Consider the following 20,419-nt stretch of genomic DNA (forward strand, 5'->3'; position numbering starts at 1 on the left):
GGGGTGAGTTGGAAACTCAAGAGCATAGGTTTAAGCTGAGTGGTCTGAAATTGACCAAGGGCCTGAGGCACATTTCCCACACACAAGGGTGTGCGTGTATGGAATGAGCTAACAGAGGAAATGGAGGAGGCGACTGCACTCAGAAAATTGCAATAATTGCACCAGAAACTGATGGGATGGGTTCAGAGGGATTGAGGCCAAATGCTGGGGAATGGGACTTGTTTAATTTTGGCTGTGCGGTGAGCATGGATGAGATACACCGAAGTATCTGTTTCCATGCGGAGTGCCCCAATAACGTTGTGTTGCTTACACCGGTTTTAAAGGATTACCTTTTAGCTGTCCTTGCCTTCGCAGTCTATAGCACAATCATTTAGTCTGTTCGACTGCTCACGGGAAAGATAGTATTGCAACACACTGCAGAAACGAACGACTTCCTTACTTTTGCTGTGACTGACCATACTTCGTGCAATTTTCCCAGATTCTCAGTTGAGGATTTTTGCTCCTGCAAGTTACCACAGAAACCCTGTTAACTCGTTATGTATTGAGCGAATCGCAAGCAGAAAGCATTTAACACGAAACACAGACAAAACTGGCATACCTATTGCATGTTGAGACACAGCGAAGCATGAATGCTAAATGTGAGACAGTCCGAGGGCATGAGGCATAGAATAATGTCATAACTAACAACAGGGCAATTCCAAACTACTCTTTCTAACATACTGCAGCCTTAGTGCACCACCACTTCCCGGACAATGCGGTAAAGAGAGAAAGAAAGAAAACTATAAGTAGGAGCCATAAAAAAGTGAATTTCATCAATCACAGTCTCGATTAGATTACCTTACCCTTCCGATGTCTCTAGGATGGAAATGAAGGAAATGGGAGAAGTTCAATAACATATGCATTGTAACGATTTTTCCATTTGCCATAAAGCCAAATAACGATGAATCGACTCACCACAGGACTTTGTTTCACAACAGCGATGAAATAACAGTCTCAACTTGCTTGGATTGTAAAGCAACAGTTGCACTGTTTGCGATTTTCTGCACGGAAGGCGACCACCATTATAACAGCAGAGAACCTTCACCATATTCATCACCTCTCACCCCACAGTCAATTCCCCTGTGAGGTAACGAATTTTATTTTTGCTTCACAATGCTGCGGCGGGGGAGTTGATCAGCAGAAATAGCAGCAGTGGGATTCCAACCCAAGCCCCTTTCCAGACTGGAACCTGGATTTAGCGTCTTAGACCGCTCGGCCACACTACCAGTCAGCCACGATCCCCATTTTCTGGCATTTCCAATTGTGCCCCTGCATAACAACAGATGGAAAGTCACATGCAAAGTGTTCCATGGTCCCTCTCCGACTCGCACTGCTCCTGGGATGTGCCCTGCTCCAATGTCACTTTCGCAGCAGATAATGAAAGCCCATCAATCCGGACAAAGATCAGTAGTAAGTCTATCTTCTCAGACTCTTTTCAGCTACAAATGGATCTGCGACTGCGTGAGAATATATGTTCGGTTATGATTTGGTCAAATAACCAAGAGCTGCTTGACATTACTTCAATTTCGATTCTTGCTTTGCTAATATTATTTCACCCATTGCTCGAAACAGGACAACTTTCACGTTTACACGGAACACGAAACACATCGGACTACAGGGAAAATGCACAAAGCTGAGCAGGCCGTGTTCACATCATACCGTGCAGCATAGTTTCAGTCACTGTGACTGTTCGAAATGCTACTTTCCTTGCCTTTTACCTTAACCGTGCAATTTACTGCAGAGATGTTCACACCTGGACATGAGCCACATGGATATCAACTGAGTTGGAAACCTGTGTGGGAATCGACAAGAAGAGCCTCAATAAATTTTGCTAAATTCCATGGTGCTTATTAGAAATGCAATTTCTGTTCACGTCAATCGAAAATGCAGTCTCTGAACATCGTAACAGAAGTTACTGCTCACCCCACCCCCACTCCGGGAGAGGTGCTAACTGCCATTGAGTGCTTTTTGTTCTCGATGTGAAGAGCTCTCACGCATGAGTCACCTTCACGTCTCTTGTTGCTGAGTGACTCACAAAGAAGGAATTTCACCAGAGCTGCAACTGCCTCACTTTCCCACTCGCTCTCCCCGTTTACCATTGCCAGCTCGTCAGTGATTTGAAGAAAACCAAAAGGATGCGATGTCATTCTGTAGCCTCTCTGTCCATTCCTCCGTTTCAATTCCAACTCGGCTTAGATCTCGGGACGCACCTTTATACTAGCGACGTTATGAAAGCACGTTCGCCTAACTCGCGAAAGGTCCCCAGTTCCTAACTGGGCAGAAACTGCTTTGTTTTTCAACTGCAGCCTTTTACATGGACTTTCTTGCTTGCTTTCCCATCTGCAAAACCTGCCTTCGAAATTGTCCAAATTTCGAAGTCCAAATTTTCCTCTGAGAGTGTAGTTTCTTTCATTGCTGTTGCTGATTGAATGAGTCACTAACGTGCGAACTGATCCAAACCATGATTCAGCACCTCTGGTACCATTTCCCGCACCTTGAATAACGACAGACAGCTTCGAAATGAGGCCTTTCAGAGACGACTTGGGCTACGTTTGACACACAGACTAGTTCAGGAATCCGTGGTGTACTGTGACATCAGCGCATCAGCTTCTTCCCTGTCTTTGAACCGGCCCGCCTGCACAAGGAATGCAAACGCGGTACTGCTTTTTGTGGAAGATTCAGAATTCGGTAACGACACTCTGAAGCAGAATGGCGTATGATCAGACCCAGTTTGGAGAAAAACTTTACAATGCTTTGCAAACTAATTTCATGGAATTGCATTACATTTCACGAAGAGAGCAGATTTTTTGTAGCAATTTCGAAGGCAGGTTTTGCAGATGGGAAAGCAAGCAAGAAAGTTCATGTAAAAGGCTGCAGTTGAAAAACAAAGCAGTTTCTGCCCGGTTAGGAACTGGGGACCTTTCGCGAGTTAGGCGAACGTGATGACCGCCACACTACAGAAGCAAGCCACAGGGGGTCGCCCTGAGACTCTGTGGCATCCAGCACTGAGAGTTGGAGTCATTTACCGTTTCGCCTTTCTTTTTCCAATAGCTCATTGTTGTCCAGGGTAATTGACATCTTGAAAAAGTCAACAAAAAATGAGGGAAATTGGTGACAAAATATAGACAATGATGTCGTCAATCGTTGGACTGTTGATTGCGGAGGAATAGGCTGGAGCAAACTTTCCGACAGTGTCAAGGCTGCGAAATGATTTCATGGTAGGGTTGTGAACTGAGCATTTACGTTTTTTACCCAAGCTGGGTTGAGTTGGAAACTCAAGAGCATAGGTTTCAGGTGAGTGGTCTGAAAATGACAAAGGACCCGAGGCACATTTCACACACACAAGGTTGTGCGTGTATGGAATGAGCTACCAGAGAAAATGGAGGAGGCTATTGCACTCAGAAAATTGCAATAATTGCACCAGAAACTGATCGGGTGGGTTCAGAGGGATTGAGTCCAAATTATGGGGAATGGGACTTGTCTAATTTTGGCTGTGCGGTGAGCATGGATGAGACACACCGAAGTATCTGTTACCACGCGGTGTACCCCAATAACGTTGTGTTGCTTACACCGGTTTTAAAGGATTGCTTTTTAGCGGAGCTCGCCTTCGCAGTGTGTGGCACAATCATTTAGTCTGTTCGACTGCTCACGGGAAAGGTAGCATTGTAAAACACGGCAGAAACGAACGACTTCCTTACTTGTGCTGTGACTGACCATACTTCGTGCAATTTTCCCAGATTCTCAGTTGAGGATTTTTGCTGCTGCAAGTTACCTCAGAAACCCTGTTAACTCGTTATGTATTGAGCGAATCGCAAACAGAAAGCATTTAACACGGAACACAAACAAAACTGGCATACCTAATGCATGTTGAGACACAGCGAAGCATGAATTCTAAATGTGAGACAGTCCGAGGGCATGAGGCATAAAATAATCTCACAACTAACAACAGGGCAATTCCAAACTACTCTTTCAAACATACTGCAGCCTTAGTGCACCACCACTTCCCAGACAAAGCTGAAAAGAGAGAAAGAAAGAATATAATATGTAGGGGCCATAAAAAAGTGAATTTCATCAATCACAGTCTCGATTTGATTACCTTACCCTCCCGATGTCTCTAGGTTGGAAATGAAGGAAATGGGAGAAGTTCAATAACGTGCATTGGAACGATTTTTCCATTCGCCATAAAGCCAAATAACGATGAGTCGACTCACCACAGTACTTTGTTTCACAACAGCGATGAAATAACAGGCTCAACTTGCTTGGAACGTAAAGCAACATTTGCACTGTTTGCGATTTTCTGCACGGAAGGCGAACGCCATTATAACAGCAGAGAACCTTCACAATATTCAGCACGTTCTCACACCACAGTCAATTCCCCTGGGATGGAGCAAATTTTTTTTTGTGCCTCACAATGCTGCTGCAGGAGTGTTGGTCAGCAGAAATGGCAGCAGTGGGATTCCAGCCCAAGCCCCTTTCGAGACTGGAACCTGGATTCAGCGTCTTTGACCACTCGGCCACACTACCAGCCAGCCACGCTCCCCATTTTCTTGCATTTCCAATTATGCCCCTGCGTAACAACAGATGGAAAGTCACATGCAAAGTGTTCCATGGTCCCTCGAGGACTCCCACAGCTGCTGTGATGTGCCCTGCTCCAATGTCAATTTCGCAGCAGATAATGAAAGCCCATCAATCCGGACAAAAATCAGTAGTAAGTCTATCTTCTCAGACTCTTTTCAGCTACAAATGGATCAGCGACTGCGTGAGAATATATGTTCGGTTATGATTTGGTCAAATAACCAAGAGCTGCTTGACATTACTTCAATTTCTATTCTTGCTTTGCTAAATAATTTCACCCATTTCTCGAAACAGGACAACTTTCACGTTTACGAGGAACACGAAACACACCGGACTACAGGGAAAATGCACAAAGCTGAGCAGGCCGTGTTCACATCATACCGTGCAGCATAGTTTCAGTCACTGTGACTGTTCGAAATGCTACTTTCCTTGCCTTTTACCTTAACCGTGCAATTTACTGCAGAGATGTTCACACCTGGACATGAGCCACATGGATATCAACTGAGTTGGAAACCTGTGTGGGAATCGACAAGAAGAGCCTCAATAAATTTTGCTAAATTCCATGGTGCTTATTAGAAATGCAATTTCTGTTCACGTCAATCGAAAATGCAGTCTCTGAACATCGTAACAGAAGTTACTGCTCACCCCACCCCCACTCCGGGAGAGGTGCTAACTGCCATTGAGTGCTTTTTGTTCTCGATGTGAAGAGCTCTCACGCATGAGTCACCTTCACGTCTCTTGTTGCTGAGTGACTCACAAAGAAGGAATTTCACCAGAGCTGCAACTGCCTCACTTTCCCACTCGCTCTCCCCGTTTACCATTGCCAGCTCGTCAGTGATTTGAAGAAAACCAAAAGGATGCGATGTCATTCTGTAGCCTCTCTGTCCATTCCTCCGTTTCAATTCCAACTCGGCTTAGATCTCGGGACGCACCTTTATACTAGCGACGTTATGAAAGCACGTTCGCCTAACTCGCGAAAGGTCCCCAGTTCCTAACTGGGCAGAAACTGCTTTGTTTTTCAACTGCAGCCTTTTACATGGACTTTCTTGCTTGCTTTCCCATCTGCAAAACCTGCCTTCGAAATTGTCCAAATTTCGAAGTCCAAATTTTCCTCTGAGAGTGTAGTTTCTTTCATTGCTGTTGCTGATTGAATGAGTCACTAACGTGCGAACTGATCCAAACCATGATTCAGCACCTCTGGTACCATTTCCCGCACCTTGAATAACGACAGACAGCTTCGAAATGAGGCCTTTCAGAGACGACTTGGGCTACGTTTGACACACAGACTAGTTCAGGAATCCGTGGTGTACTGTGACATCAGCGCATCAGCTTCTTCCCTGTCTTTGAACCGGCCCGCCTGCACAAGGAATGCAAACGCGGTACTGCTTTTTGTGGAAGATTCAGAATTCGGTAACGACACTCTGAAGCAGAATGGCGTATGATCAGACCCAGTTTGGAGAAAAACTTTACAATGCTTTGCAAACTAATTTCATGGAATTGCATTACATTTCACGAAGAGAGCAGATTTTTTGTAGCAATTTCGAAGGCAGGTTTTGCAGATGGGAAAGCAAGCAAGAAAGTCCATGTAAAAGGCTGCAGTTGAAAAACAAAGCAGTTTCTGCCCGGTTAGGAACTGGGGACCTTTCGCGAGTTAGGCGAACGTGATGACCGCCACACTACAGAAGCAAGCCACAGGGGGTCGCCCTGAGACTCTGTGGCATCCAGCACTGAGAGTTGGAGTCATTTACCGTTTCGCCTTTCTTTTTCCAATAGCTCATTGTTGTCCAGGGTAATTGACATCTTGAAAAAGTCAACAAAAAATGAGGGAAATTGGTGACAAAATATAGACAATGATGTCGTCAATCGTTGGACTGTTGATTGCGGAGGAATAGGCTGGAGCAAACTTTCCGACAGTGTCAAGGCTGCGAAATGATTTCATGGTAGGGTTGTGAACTGAGCATTTACGTTTTTTACCCAAGCTGGGTTGAGTTGGAAACTCAAGAGCATAGGTTTCAGGTGAGTGGTCTGAAAATGACAAAGGACCCGAGGCACATTTCACACACACAAGGTTGTGCGTGTATGGAATGAGCTACCAGAGAAAATGGAGGAGGCTATTGCACTCAGAAAATTGCAATAATTGCACCAGAAACTGATCGGGTGGGTTCAGAGGGATTGAGTCCAAATTATGGGGAATGGGACTTGTCTAATTTTGGCTGTGCGGTGAGCATGGATGAGACACACCGAAGTATCTGTTACCACGCGGTGTACCCCAATAACGTTGTGTTGCTTACACCGGTTTTAAAGGATTGCTTTTTAGCGGAGCTCAGCCTTCGCAGTGTGTGGCACAATCATTTAGTCTGTTCGACTGCTCACGGGAAAGGTAGCATTGTAAAACACGGCAGAAACGAACGACTTCCTTACTTGTGCTGTGACTGACCATACTTCGTGCAATTTTCCCAGATTCTCAGTTGAGGATTTTTGCTGCTGCAAGTTACCTCAGAAACCCTGTTAACTCGTTATGTATTGAGCGAATCGCAAACAGAAAGCATTTAACACGGAACACAAACAAATCTGGCATACCTAATGCATGTTGAGACACAGCGAAGCATGAATTCTAAATGTGAGACAGTCCGAGGGCATGAGGCATAAAATAATCTCACAACTAACAACAGGGCAATTCCAAACTACTCTTTCTAACATACTGCAGCCTTAGTGCACCACCACTTCCCAGACAAAGCTGAAAAGAGAGAAAGAAAGAATATAATATGTAGGGGCCATAAAAAAGTGAATTTCATCAATCACAGTCTCGATTTGATTACCTTACCCTCCCGATGTCTCTAGGTTGGAAATGAAGGAAATGGGAGAAGTTCAATAACGTGCATTGGAACGATTTTTCCATTCGCCATAAAGCCAAATAACGATGAGTCGACTCACCACAGTACTTTGTTTCACAACAGCGATGAAATAACAGGCTCAACTTGCTTGGAACGTAAAGCAACATTTGCACTGTTTGCGATTTTCTGCACGGAAGGCGAACGCCATTATAACAGCAGAGAACCTTCACAATATTCAGCACGTTCTCACACCACAGTCAATTCCCCTGGGATGGAGCAAATTTTTTTTTGTGCCTCACAATGCTGCTGCAGGAGTGTTGGTCAGCAGAAATGGCAGCAGTGGGATTCCAGCCCAAGCCCCTTTCGAGACTGGAACCTGGATTCAGCGTCTTTGACCACTCGGCCACACTACCAGCCAGCCACGCTCCCCATTTTCTTGCATTTCCAATTATGCCCCTGCGTAACAACAGATGGAAAGTCACATGCAAAGTGTTCCATGGTCCCTCGAGGACTCCCACAGCTGCTGTGATGTGCCCTGCTCCAATGTCAATTTCGCAGCAGATAATGAAAGCCCATCAATCCGGACAAAAATCAGTAGTAAGTCTATCTTCTCAGACTCTTTTCAGCTACAAATGGATCAGCGACTGCGTGAGAATATATGTTCGGTTATGATTTGGTCAAATAACCAAGAGCTGCTTGACATTACTTCAATTTCTATTCTTGCTTTGCTAAATAATTTCACCCATTTCTCGAAACAGGACAACTTTCACGTTTACGAGGAACACGAAACACACCGGACTACAGGGAAAATGCACAAAGCTGAGCAGGCCGTGTTCACATCATACCGTGCAGCATAGTTTCAGTCACTGTGACTGTTCGAAATGCTACTTTCCTTGCCTTTTACCTTAACCGTGCAATTTACTGCAGAGATGTTCACACCTGGACATGAGCCACATGGATATCAACTGAGTTGGAAACCTGTGTGGGAATCGACAAGAAGAGCCTCAATAAATTTTGCTAAATTCCATGGTGCTTATTAGAAATGCAATTTCTGTTCACGTCAATCGAAAATGCAGTCTCTGAACATCGTAACAGAAGTTACTGCTCACCCCACCCCCACTCCGGGAGAGGTGCTAACTGCCATTGAGTGCTTTTTGTTCTCGATGTGAAGAGCTCTCACGCATGAGTCACCTTCACGTCTCTTGTTGCTGAGTGACTCACAAAGAAGGAATTTCACCAGAGCTGCAACTGCCTCACTTTCCCACTCGCTCTCCCCGTTTACCATTGCCAGCTCGTCAGTGATTTGAAGAAAACCAAAAGGATGCGATGTCATTCTGTAGCCTCTCTGTCCATTCCTCCGTTTCAATTCCAACTCGGCTTAGATCTCGGGACGCACCTTTATACTAGCGACGTTATGAAAGCACGTTCGCCTAACTCGCGAAAGGTCCCCAGTTCCTAACTGGGCAGAAACTGCTTTGTTTTTCAACTGCAGCCTTTTACATGGACTTTCTTGCTTGCTTTCCCATCTGCAAAACCTGCCTTCGAAATTGTCCAAATTTCGAAGTCCAAATTTTCCTCTGAGAGTGTAGTTTCTTTCATTGCTGTTGCTGATTGAATGAGTCACTAACGTGCGAACTGATCCAAACCATGATTCAGCACCTCTGGTACCATTTCCCGCACCTTGAATAACGACAGACAGCTTCGAAATGAGGCCTTTCAGAGACGACTTGGGCTACGTTTGACACACAGACTAGTTCAGGAATCCGTGGTGTACTGTGACATCAGCGCATCAGCTTCTTCCCTGTCTTTGAACCGGCCCGCCTGCACAAGGAATGCAAACGCGGTACTGCTTTTTGTGGAAGATTCAGAATTCGGTAACGACACTCTGAAGCAGAATGGCGTATGATCAGACCCAGTTTGGAGAAAAACTTTACAATGCTTTGCAAACTAATTTCATGGAATTGCATTACATTTCACGAAGAGAGCAGATTTTTTGTAGCAATTTCGAAGGCAGGTTTTGCAGATGGGAAAGCAAGCAAGAAAGTCCATGTAAAAGGCTGCAGTTGAAAAACAAAGCAGTTTCTGCCCGGTTAGGAACTGGGGACCTTTCGCGAGTTAGGCGAACGTGATGACCGCCACACTACAGAAGCAAGCCACAGGGGGTCGCCCTGAGACTCTGTGGCATCCAGCACTGAGAGTTGGAGTCATTTACCGTTTCGCCTTTCTTTTTCCAATAGCTCATTGTTGTCCAGGGTAATTGACATCTTGAAAAAGTCAACAAAAAATGAGGGAAATTGGTGACAAAATATAGACAATGATGTCGTCAATCGTTGGACTGTTGATTGCGGAGGAATAGGCTGGAGCAAACTTTCCGACAGTGTCAAGGCTGCGAAATGATTTCATGGTAGGGTTGTGAACTGAGCATTTACGTTTTTTACCCAAGCTGGGTTGAGTTGGAAACTCAAGAGCATAGGTTTCAGGTGAGTGGTCTGAAAATGACAAAGGACCCGAGGCACATTTCACACACACAAGGTTGTGCGTGTATGGAATGAGCTACCAGAGAAAATGGAGGAGGCTATTGCACTCAGAAAATTGCAATAATTGCACCAGAAACTGATCGGGTGGGTTCAGAGGGATTGAGTCCAAATTATGGGGAATGGGACTTGTCTAATTTTGGCTGTGCGGTGAGCATGGATGAGACACACCGAAGTATCTGTTACCACGCGGTGTACCCCAATAACGTTGTGTTGCTTACACCGGTTTTAAAGGATTGCTTTTTAGCGGAGCTCAGCCTTCGCAGTGTGTGGCACAATCATTTAGTCTGTTCGACTGCTCACGGGAAAGGTAGCATTGTAAAACACGGCAGAAACGAACGACTTCCTTACTTGTGCTGTGACTGACCATACTTCGTGCAATTTTCCCAGATTCTCAGTTGAGGATTTTTGCTGCTGCAAGTTACCTCAGAAACCCTGTTAACTCGTTATGTATTGAGCGAATCGCAAACAGAAAGCATTTAACACGGAACACAAACAAATCTGGCATACCTAATGCATGTTGAGACACAGCGAAGCATGAATTCTAAATGTGAGACAGTCCGAGGGCATGAGGCATAAAACAATCTCACAACTAACAACAGGGCAATTCCAAACTACTCTTTCTAACATACTGCAGCCTTAGTGCACCACCACTTCCCAGACAAAGCTGAAAAGAGAGAAAGAAAGAATATAATATGTAGGGGCCATAAAAAAGTGAATTTCATCAATCACAGTCTCGATTTGATTACCTTACCCTCCCGATGTCTCTAGGTTGGAAATGAAGGAAATGGGAGAAGTTCAATAACGTGCATTGGAACGATTTTTCCATTCGCCATAAAGCCAAATAACGATGAGTCGACTCACCACAGTACTTTGTTTCACAACAGCGATGAAATAACAGGCTCAACTTGCTTGGAACGTAAAGCAACATTTGCACTGTTTGCGATTTTCTGCACGGAAGGCGAACGCCATTATAACAGCAGAGAACCTTCACAATATTCAGCACGTTCTCACACCACAGTCAATTCCCCTGGGATGGAGCAAATTTTTTTTTGTGCCTCACAATGCTGCTGCAGGAGTGTTGGTCAGCAGAAATGGCAGCAGTGGGATTCCAGCCCAAGCCCCTTTCGAGACTGGAACCTGGATTCAGCGTCTTTGACCACTCGGCCACACTACCAGCCAGCCACGCTCCCCATTTTCTTGCATTTCCAATTATGCCCCTGCGTAACAACAGATGGAAAGTCACATGCAAAGTGTTCCATGGTCCCTCGAGGACTCCCACAGCTGCTGTGATGTGCCCTGCTCCAATGTCAATTTCGCAGCAGATAATGAAAGCCCATCAATCCGGACAAAAATCAGTAGTAAGTCTATCTTCTCAGACTCTTTTCAGCTACAAATGGATCAGCGACTGCGTGAGAATATATGTTCGGTTATGATTTGGTCAAATAACCAAGAGCTGCTTGACATTACTTCAATTTCTATTCTTGCTTTGCTAAATAATTTCACCCATTTCTCGAAACAGGACAACTTTCACGTTTACGAGGAACACGAAACACACCGGACTACAGGGAAAATGCACAAAGCTGAGCAGGCCGTGTTCACATCATACCGTGCAGCATAGTTTCAGTCACTGTGACTGTTCGAAATGCTACTTTCCTTGCCTTTTACCTTAACCGTGCAATTTACTGCAGAGATGTTCACACCTGGACATGAGCCACATGGATATCAACTGAGTTGGAAACCTGTGTGGGAATCGACAAGAAGAGCCTCAATAAATTTTGCTAAATTCCATGGTGCTTATTAGAAATGCAATTTCTGTTCACGTCAATCGAAAATGCAGTCTCTGAACATCGTAACAGAAGTTACTGCTCACCCCACCCCCACTCCGGGAGAGGTGCTAACTGCCATTGAGTGCTTTTTGTTCTCGATGTGAAGAGCTCTCACGCATGAGTCACCTTCACGTCTCTTGTTGCTGAGTGACTCACAAAGAAGGAATTTCATCAGAGCTGCAACTGCCTCACTTTCCCACTCGCTCTCCCCGTTTACAATTTCCAACTCGTCAGTGATTTAACGAAAACCAAACGGATGCAATGTCATTCTGTAGCCTCTCTGTCGATTCCTCCGTTTCAGTTCCAACACGGCTTAGATCTCGGGACGCACCTTAATACTAGCGACGTTATGAATGCACAAGTCCAAATGTTCCTCTGAGAGTGTAATTTCTTTCATTGTTGTTGCTGATTGAATGAGTCACTAACGTGCGAAATGATCCAAACCATGATTCAGCACCTCTGGTACCATTTCTCGCACCTTGAATAACGACAGACAGCTTCGAAATGAGGCCTTTCAGAGACGACTTGGGCTACGTTTGACAGACAGACTAGTTCAGGAATCCGTGGTGTACTGTGACATCAGCACATCAGCTTCTTCCCTGTCTTTGAATCGGCCCGCCTGCACAACGAATGCAAACGCGGTACTGCTTTTTGTGGAAGATTCAGAACGGGGTAACTACACTCTGAAGCAGAATGGCATATGATCAGACCAAGGTTGGAGAAAAACTTTACAATGCTTTGCAAACTAATTCAATGGAATTGCATTTCATTTCACGAAGAGAGCAGATTTGTTGGAGCAATTTCGAAGGCATGTTTTGCAGTTGGGAAAGCAAGCAAGAAAGTCTATGTAAAAGGCTGCAGTTGAAGAACAAAGCAGTTTCTGCCCAGTTTGATACTGAGTACCTTTTGCGTGTCAGGCGAACGTGATGACCGCTACACTACAGAAACAAGCCGCAGGCGGTCGCCCTGCGGCTCGGTGGCATCCAGCACTAAAAGTTGAAGACATTTTCCGTTTCGCCTTTCTTTTTCCAATAGCTCATTGTTGCCCAGGGTAATTGACATCTTGAAAAAGTTAACAAAAAAAGAGGGAAATTGGTGACAAAGTATTAGCAAGGATGTCGTCAATGGTTGGACTGTTGAGTGAGGAGGAATAGGCAGGGGCAAATTTCCCGACAGCGTCACGACTGCGAAATGATTTTATGGAAGTGTTGTGAACTGAGCATTTACGTGTTTTCCCCAAGCTGGGATGTGTTGGAAACTAAAGAGCATAGGTTTAAGGTGAGTGGTCTGAAAATGACAAAGGGCCTGAGGCACATTTCGCACACTCAAGGTTGTGCGTGTATGGAATGAGCTACCAGAGAAAATGGAGGAGGCTATTGCACTCAGAAAATTGCAATAATTGCACCAGAAACTGATAGGATGGGTTCAGAGGGATTGAGGCCAAATGCTGGGGATGGGACTTGTTTAATTTTGGCTGTGCGGTGAGCATGGATGAGACACACCGAAGTATCTGTTTCCACGCGGTGTACCCCAATAACGTTGTGTTGCTTACACCGGTTTTAAAGGATTATTTTTTAGCGGAGCTCGCCTTCGCAGTCTGTAGCACAATCATTTAGTCTGTTCGACTGCTCACGGGAAAGGTAGCATTGTGAAACACGGCAGAAACGAACGACTTCCTTACTTGTGATGTGACTGACCATACTTCGTGCAATTTTCCCAGATTCTCAGTTGAGGATTTTTGCTGCTGCAAGTTACCTCAGAAACCCTGTTAACTCGTTATGCATTGAGCGAATCGCAAACAGAAAGCATTTAACACGGAACACAAACAAAACTGGCATACCTAATGCATGTTGAGACATAGCGAAGCATGAATGCTAAATGTGAGACAGTCCGAGGGCATGAGGCATAAAATAATCTCACAACTAACAACAGGGCAATTCCAAACTACTCTTTCAAACATACTGCAGCCTTAGTGCACCACCACTTCCCAGACAAAGCTGAAAAGAGAGAAAGAAAGAATATAATATGTAGGGGCCATAAAAAAGTGAATTTCATCTATCACAGTCTCGATTTGATTACCTTACCCTCCCGATGTCTCTATGTTGGAAATGAAAGAAATGGGAGAAGTTCAATAACATAAGCATTGGAACGATTTTTCCATTCGCCATAAAGCCAAATAACGATGACTCCACTCACCACAGGACTTTGTTTCACAACAGCGATGAAATAACAGTCTCAACTTGCTTGGAACGTAAAGCAACAGTTGCACTGTTTGCGATTTTCTGCACGGAAGGCGAACACCATTATAACAGCAGAGAACCTTCACAATATTCAGCAAGTTCTCACACCACAGTCAATTCCCCTGGGATGTAACGAATTTTTTTTGTGCCTCACAATGCTGCTGCAGGGGTGTTGATCAGCAGAAATGGCAGCAGTGGGATTCCAACCCACGCCCCTCTCGAGACAGGAACCTGGATTCAGCGTCTTACACCACTCGGCCACAATACCAGCCAAACACGCGCCCCATTTTCTTGCATTTCCAATTATGCCCCTGCTGAACAACAGATGGAAAGTCACATGCAAGTGTTCCATGGTCCCTCTCCGACTCGCACAGCTGCTGTGATGTGCCCTGCTCCAATGTCAATTTCGCAGCAGATAATGAAAGCCCATCAATCCGGACAAAAATCAATAGTAAGTCTATCTTCTCAGACTCTTTTCAGCTACAAATGGATCAGCGACTGCGTGAGAATATATGTTCGGTTATTATTTGGTCAAATAACCAAGAGCTGCTTGACATTACTTCAATTTCGATTCTTGCTTTAGTAAATAATTTCACCCATTTCTCGAAACAGGACAACTTTCACGTTTACGAGGAACACGAAACACACCGGACTACAGGGAAAATGCACAAAGCTGAGCAGGCCGTTTTCACATCATACCGTGCAGCATAGTTTCAGTCACTGTGTCTGTTCAAGATGCCACTTTCCTTGCCTTTTACCTTAACCGTGCAATTTACTGCAGAGATGTTCACACCTGGACATGAGCCACATGGATATCAACTGAGTTGGAAACCTGTGTGGGAATCGACAAGAAGCGCCTCAATAAATTTTGCTAAACTCCATGGTGCTTATTAGAAATGCAGTTTCTGTCCAAGTCAATCGAAAATGCAGTTTCTGAACATAGTAACAGAAGTTACTGCTCACCCCATCCCCACTCCGGAAGAGGCGCTAACTGCCGTTGAGTGCTTTTTGTTCTCGATGTGAAGAGCTCTCACGCATGAGTCACCTTCACGTCTCTTGTTGCTGAGTGACTCACAAAGAAGGAATCTCACCAGAGCTGCAACTGCTTCACTTTCCCACTCGCTCTCCCCGATTACAATTTCCAACTCATCAGTGATTTATTGAAAACCAAACGGATGCGATGTCATTCTGTAGCCTCTCTGTCGATTCCTCCGTTTCAGTTCCAACACGGCTTAGATCTCGGGACGCACCTTAATACTAGCGACGTTATGAATGCACAAGTCCAAATGTTCCTCTGAGAGTGTAATTTCTTTCATTGTTGTTGCTGATTGAATGAGTCACTAACGTGCGATCTGACCCAAACCATGATTCAGCACCTCTGGTACCATTTCTCGCATCTTGAATAACGACAGACAGCTTCGAAATGAGGCCTTTCCGAGACGACTTGGGCTACGTTTGACAGACAGACTAGTTCAGGAATCCGTGGTGTACTGTGACATCAGCGCATCAGCTTCTTCCCTGTCTTTGAACCGGCCCGCCTGCACAACGAATGCAAACGCGGTACTACATTTTGTGGAAGATTCAGAACGGGGTAACTACACTCTGAAGCACAATGGCATATGATCTGACCCAGGTTGGAGAAAAACTTTACAACGCTTTGCAAACTAATTTCATGGAATTGCATTACATTTCACGGAGAGAGCAGATTTGTTGGAACAATTTCGAAGGCAGGTTTTGCAGATGGGAAAGCAAGCAAGAAAGTCCATGTAAAAGGCTGCAGTTGAATTTCTGCCCAGTTAGGAACTGGGGACCTTTCGCGTGTGAGACGAACGTGATGACCGCTACACTACAGAAACAAGTCGCAGGCGGTCACCCTGCGGCTCTGTGGCATCCAGCACTGAAAGTTGAAGACATTTTCCGTTTCGCCTTTCTTTTTCCAATAGCTCATTGTTGTCCAGGGAAATTGACATCTTGAAAAAGTTAACAAAAAAAGAGGGACGTGAAATTGGTGACAAAATATTAGCAAGGATGTCGTCAATCGTTGGACTGTAGAGTGAGGAGGAAAATGCTGTGGCAATTTTCCCGACAGCGTCACGGCTGCGAAATGATTTTATGGAAGGTTTGTGAACTGAGCATTTACGTGTTTTATCCAAGCTGGGGTGAGTTGGAAACTCAAGAGCATAGGTTTAAGCTGAGTGGTCTGAAATTGACCAAGGGCCTGAGGCACATTTCCCACACACAAGGGTGTGCGTGTATGGAATGAGCTAACAGAGGAAATGGAGGAGGCGATTGCACTCAGAAAATTGCAATAATTGCACCAGAAACTGATAGGATGGGTTCAGAGGAATTGAGGCCAAATGCTGGGGAATGGGACTTGTTTAATTTTGGCTGTGCGGTGAGCATGGATGAGATACACCGAAGTATCTGTTTCCACGCGGAGTGCCCCAATAACGTTGTGTTGCTTACACCGGTTTTAAAGGATTACCTTTTAGCTGTCCTTGCCTTCGCAGTCTGTAGCACAATCATTTAGTCTGTTCGACTGCTCACGGGAAAGGTAGTATTGCAACACACTGCAGAAACGAACGACTTCCTTACTTTTGCTGTGACTGACCATACTTCGTGCAATTTTCCCAGATTCTCAGTTGAGGATTTTTGCTCCTGCAAGTTACCACAGAAACCCTGTTAACTCGTTATGTATTGAGCGAATCGCAAGCAGAAAGCATTTAACACGAAACACAGACAAAACTGGCATACCTATTGCATGTTGAGACACAGCGAAGCATGAATGCTAAATGTGAGACAGTCCGAGTGCATGAGGCATAGAATAATGTCATAACTAACAACAGGGCAATTCCAAACTACTCTTTCTAACATACTGCAGCCTTAGTGCACCACCACTTCCCAGACAATGCTGAAAAGAGAGAAAGAAAGAAAACAATAAGTAGGAGCCATAAAAAAGTGAATTTCATCAATCACAGTCTCGATTAGATTACATTACCCTTCCGATGTCTCTAGGATGGAAATGAAGGAAATGGGAGAAGTTCAATAACATATGCATTGTAACGATTTTTCCATTTGCCATAAAGCCAAATAACGATGAATCGACTCACCACAGGACTTTGTTTCACAACAGCGATGAAATAACAGTCTCAACTTGCTTGGAATGTAAAGCAACAGTTGCACTGTTTGCGATTTTCTGCACGGAAGGCGATCACCATTATAACAGCAGAGAACCTTCACCATATTCATCACGTCTCACCCCACAGTCAATTCCCCTGTGAGGTAACGAATTTTATTTTTGCTTCACAATGCTGCGGCGGGGGAGTTGATCAGCAGAAATAGCAGCAGTGGGATTCCAACCCAAGCCCCTTTCCAGACTGGAACCTGGATTTAGCGTCTTAGACCGCTCGGCCACACTACCAGTCAGCCACGATCCCCATTTTCTGGCATTTCCAATTGTGCCCCTGCATAACAACAGATGGAAAGTCACATGCAAAGTGTTCCATGGTCCCTCTCCGACTCGCACTGCTCCTGGGATGTGCCCTGCTCCAATGTCACTTTCGCAGCAGATAATGAAAGCCCATCAATCCGGACAAAGATCAATAGTAAGTCTATCTTCTCAGACTCTTTTCAGCTACAAATGGATCTGCGACTGCGTGAGAATATATGTTCGGTTATGATTTGGTCAAATAACCAAGAGCTGCTTGACATTACTTCAATTTCGATTCTTGCTTTGCTAATATTATTTCACCCATTGCTCGAAACAGGACAACTTTCACGTTTACACGGAACATGAAACACATCGGACTACAGGGAAAATGCACAAAGCTGAGCAGGCCGTGTTCACATCATACCGTGCAGCATAGTTTCAGTCACTGTGACTGTTCGAAATGCTACTTTCCTTGCCTTTTACCTTAACCGTGCAATTTACTGCAGAGATGTTCACACCTGGACATGAGCCACATGGATATCAACTGAGTTGGAAACCTGTGTGGGAATCGACATGAAGCTACTCAATAAATTTTGCTAAATTCCATGGTGCTTATTAGAAATGCAATTTCTGTTCACGTCAATCGAAAATGCAGTCTCTGAACATAGTAACAGAAGTTACTGCTCACGCCACCCCCACTCCGGGAGAGGTGCTAACTGCCATTGAGTGCTTTTTGTTCTCGATGTGAAGAGCTCTCACGCATGAGTCACCTTCACGTCTCTTGTTGCTGAGTGACTCACAAAGAAGGAATTTCACCAGAGCTGCAACTGCTTCACTTTCCCACTCGCTCTCCCCGATTACAATTTCCAACTCATCAGTGATTTATTGAAAACCAAACGGATGCGATGTCATTCTGTAGCCTCTCTGTCGATTCCTCCGTTTCAGTTCCAACACGGCTTAGATCTCGGGACGCACCTTAATACTAGCGACGTTATGAATGCACAAGTCCAAATGTTCCTCTGAGAGTGTAATTTCTTTCATTGTTGTTGCTGATTGAATGAGTCACTAACGTGCGATCTGACCCAAACCATGATTCAGCACCTCTGGTACCATTTCTCGCATCTTGAATAACGACAGACAGCTTCGAAATGAGGCCTTTCCGAGACGACTTGGGCTACGTTTGACAGACAGACTAGTTCAGGAATCCGTGGTGTACTGTGACATCAGCGCATCAGCTTCTTCCCTGTCTTTGAATCGGCCCGCCTGCACAACGAATGCAAACGCGGTACTACATTTTGTGGAAGATTCAGAACGGGGTAACTACACTCTGAAGCACAATGGCATATGATCTGACCCAGGTTGGAGAAAAACTTTACAACGCTTTGCAAACTAATTTCATGGAATTGCATTACATTTCACGGAGAGAGCAGATTTGTTGGAACAATTTCGAAGGCAGGTTTTGCAGATGGGAAAGCAAGCAAGAAAGTCCATGTAAAAGGCTGCAGTTGAAAAACAAAGCAGTTTCTGCCCAGTTAGGAACTGGGGACCTTTCGCGAGTTAGGCGAACGTGATGACCGCTACACTACAGAAGCAAGCCGCAGGCGGTCACCCTGAGACTCTGTGGCATCCAGCACTGAAAGTTGAAGACATTTTCCGTTTCGCCTTTCTTTTTCAAAATAGCTCATTGTTGTCCAGGGTAATTGACATCTTGAAAAAGTTAACAAAAAAAGAGGGACGTGAAATTGGTGACAAAATATAGACAATGATGTCGTCAATGGTTGGACTGTTGAGTGCGGAGGAATAGGCTGGAGCAAACTTTCCGACAGTGTCACGACTGCGAAATGATTTTATGGAAGGTTTGTGAACTGAGCATTTACGTTTTTTAGCCAAGCTGGGGTGAGTTGGAAACTAAAGAGCATAAGTTTAAGGTGAGTGGTCTGAAATTGACAAAGGGCCTGAGGCACATTTCCGACACACACAAGGTTGTGCGCGTATGGAATGAGGTACCAGAGGAAATGGAGTAGGCTATTGCACTCAGAAAATTGCAATAATTGCACCAGAAACTGATAGGATGGGTTCAGAGGGATTGAGGCCAAATGCTGGGGAATGGGACTTGTTTAATTTTGGCTGTGCGGTGAGCATGGATGAGATACACCGAAGTATCTGTTTCCACGCGGAGTGCCCCAATAACGTTGTGTTGCTTGCACCGGTTTTAAAAGATTACCTTTTAGCGGAGCTTGCCTTCGCAGTCTGTGGCACAATCATTTAGTCTGTTCGACTGCTCACGGGAAAGGTAGTATTGCGACACACTGCAGAAACGAACGAATTCCTTACTTTTGCTGTGACTGACCATACCTCGTGCCATTTTCAGAGATTCTCAGATGAGGATTTTTGCTGCTACAAGTTACCACAGAAACCCTGTTAACTCGTTATGTATTGAGCGAATCGCAAGCAGAAAGCATTTAAGAAGGAACACAAACAAAACTGGCAAACCAAATGCATGTTGAGACACAGCGAAGCATGAATGCTAAATGTGAGACAGTCCGAGGGCATGAGGCATAGAATAATGTCATAACTAACAACAGGGCAATTCCAAACTACTCTTTCTAACATACTGCAGCCTTAGTGCACCACCACTTCCCAGACAAAGCTGAAAAGATAGATAGAAAGAACATAATAAGAATGGGCCATAAAAAGTGAATTTCATCAATCACAGTCTCGATTAGATTACCTTACCCTTCCGATGTCTCCTTGATGGAAATGAAGGAAATGGGACAAATGCAATAACATATGACATCGGAATTCTTGGGAACGACTTTCCCATTGGCCAAAAAACCAAACAACGAGGAATCGAGTCACCGCAGGACTTTGTTTCACAACAGCGATGAAATAAAAGTCTCCATTCCGTTCCAGTAAAAATTCAAATTGCCTGGAGAAC

This window comes from Hemiscyllium ocellatum, chromosome 17 (assembly GCF_020745735.1).
Source record: "Hemiscyllium ocellatum isolate sHemOce1 chromosome 17, sHemOce1.pat.X.cur, whole genome shotgun sequence".
NCBI lineage: Eukaryota > Metazoa > Chordata > Chondrichthyes > Orectolobiformes > Hemiscylliidae > Hemiscyllium > Hemiscyllium ocellatum.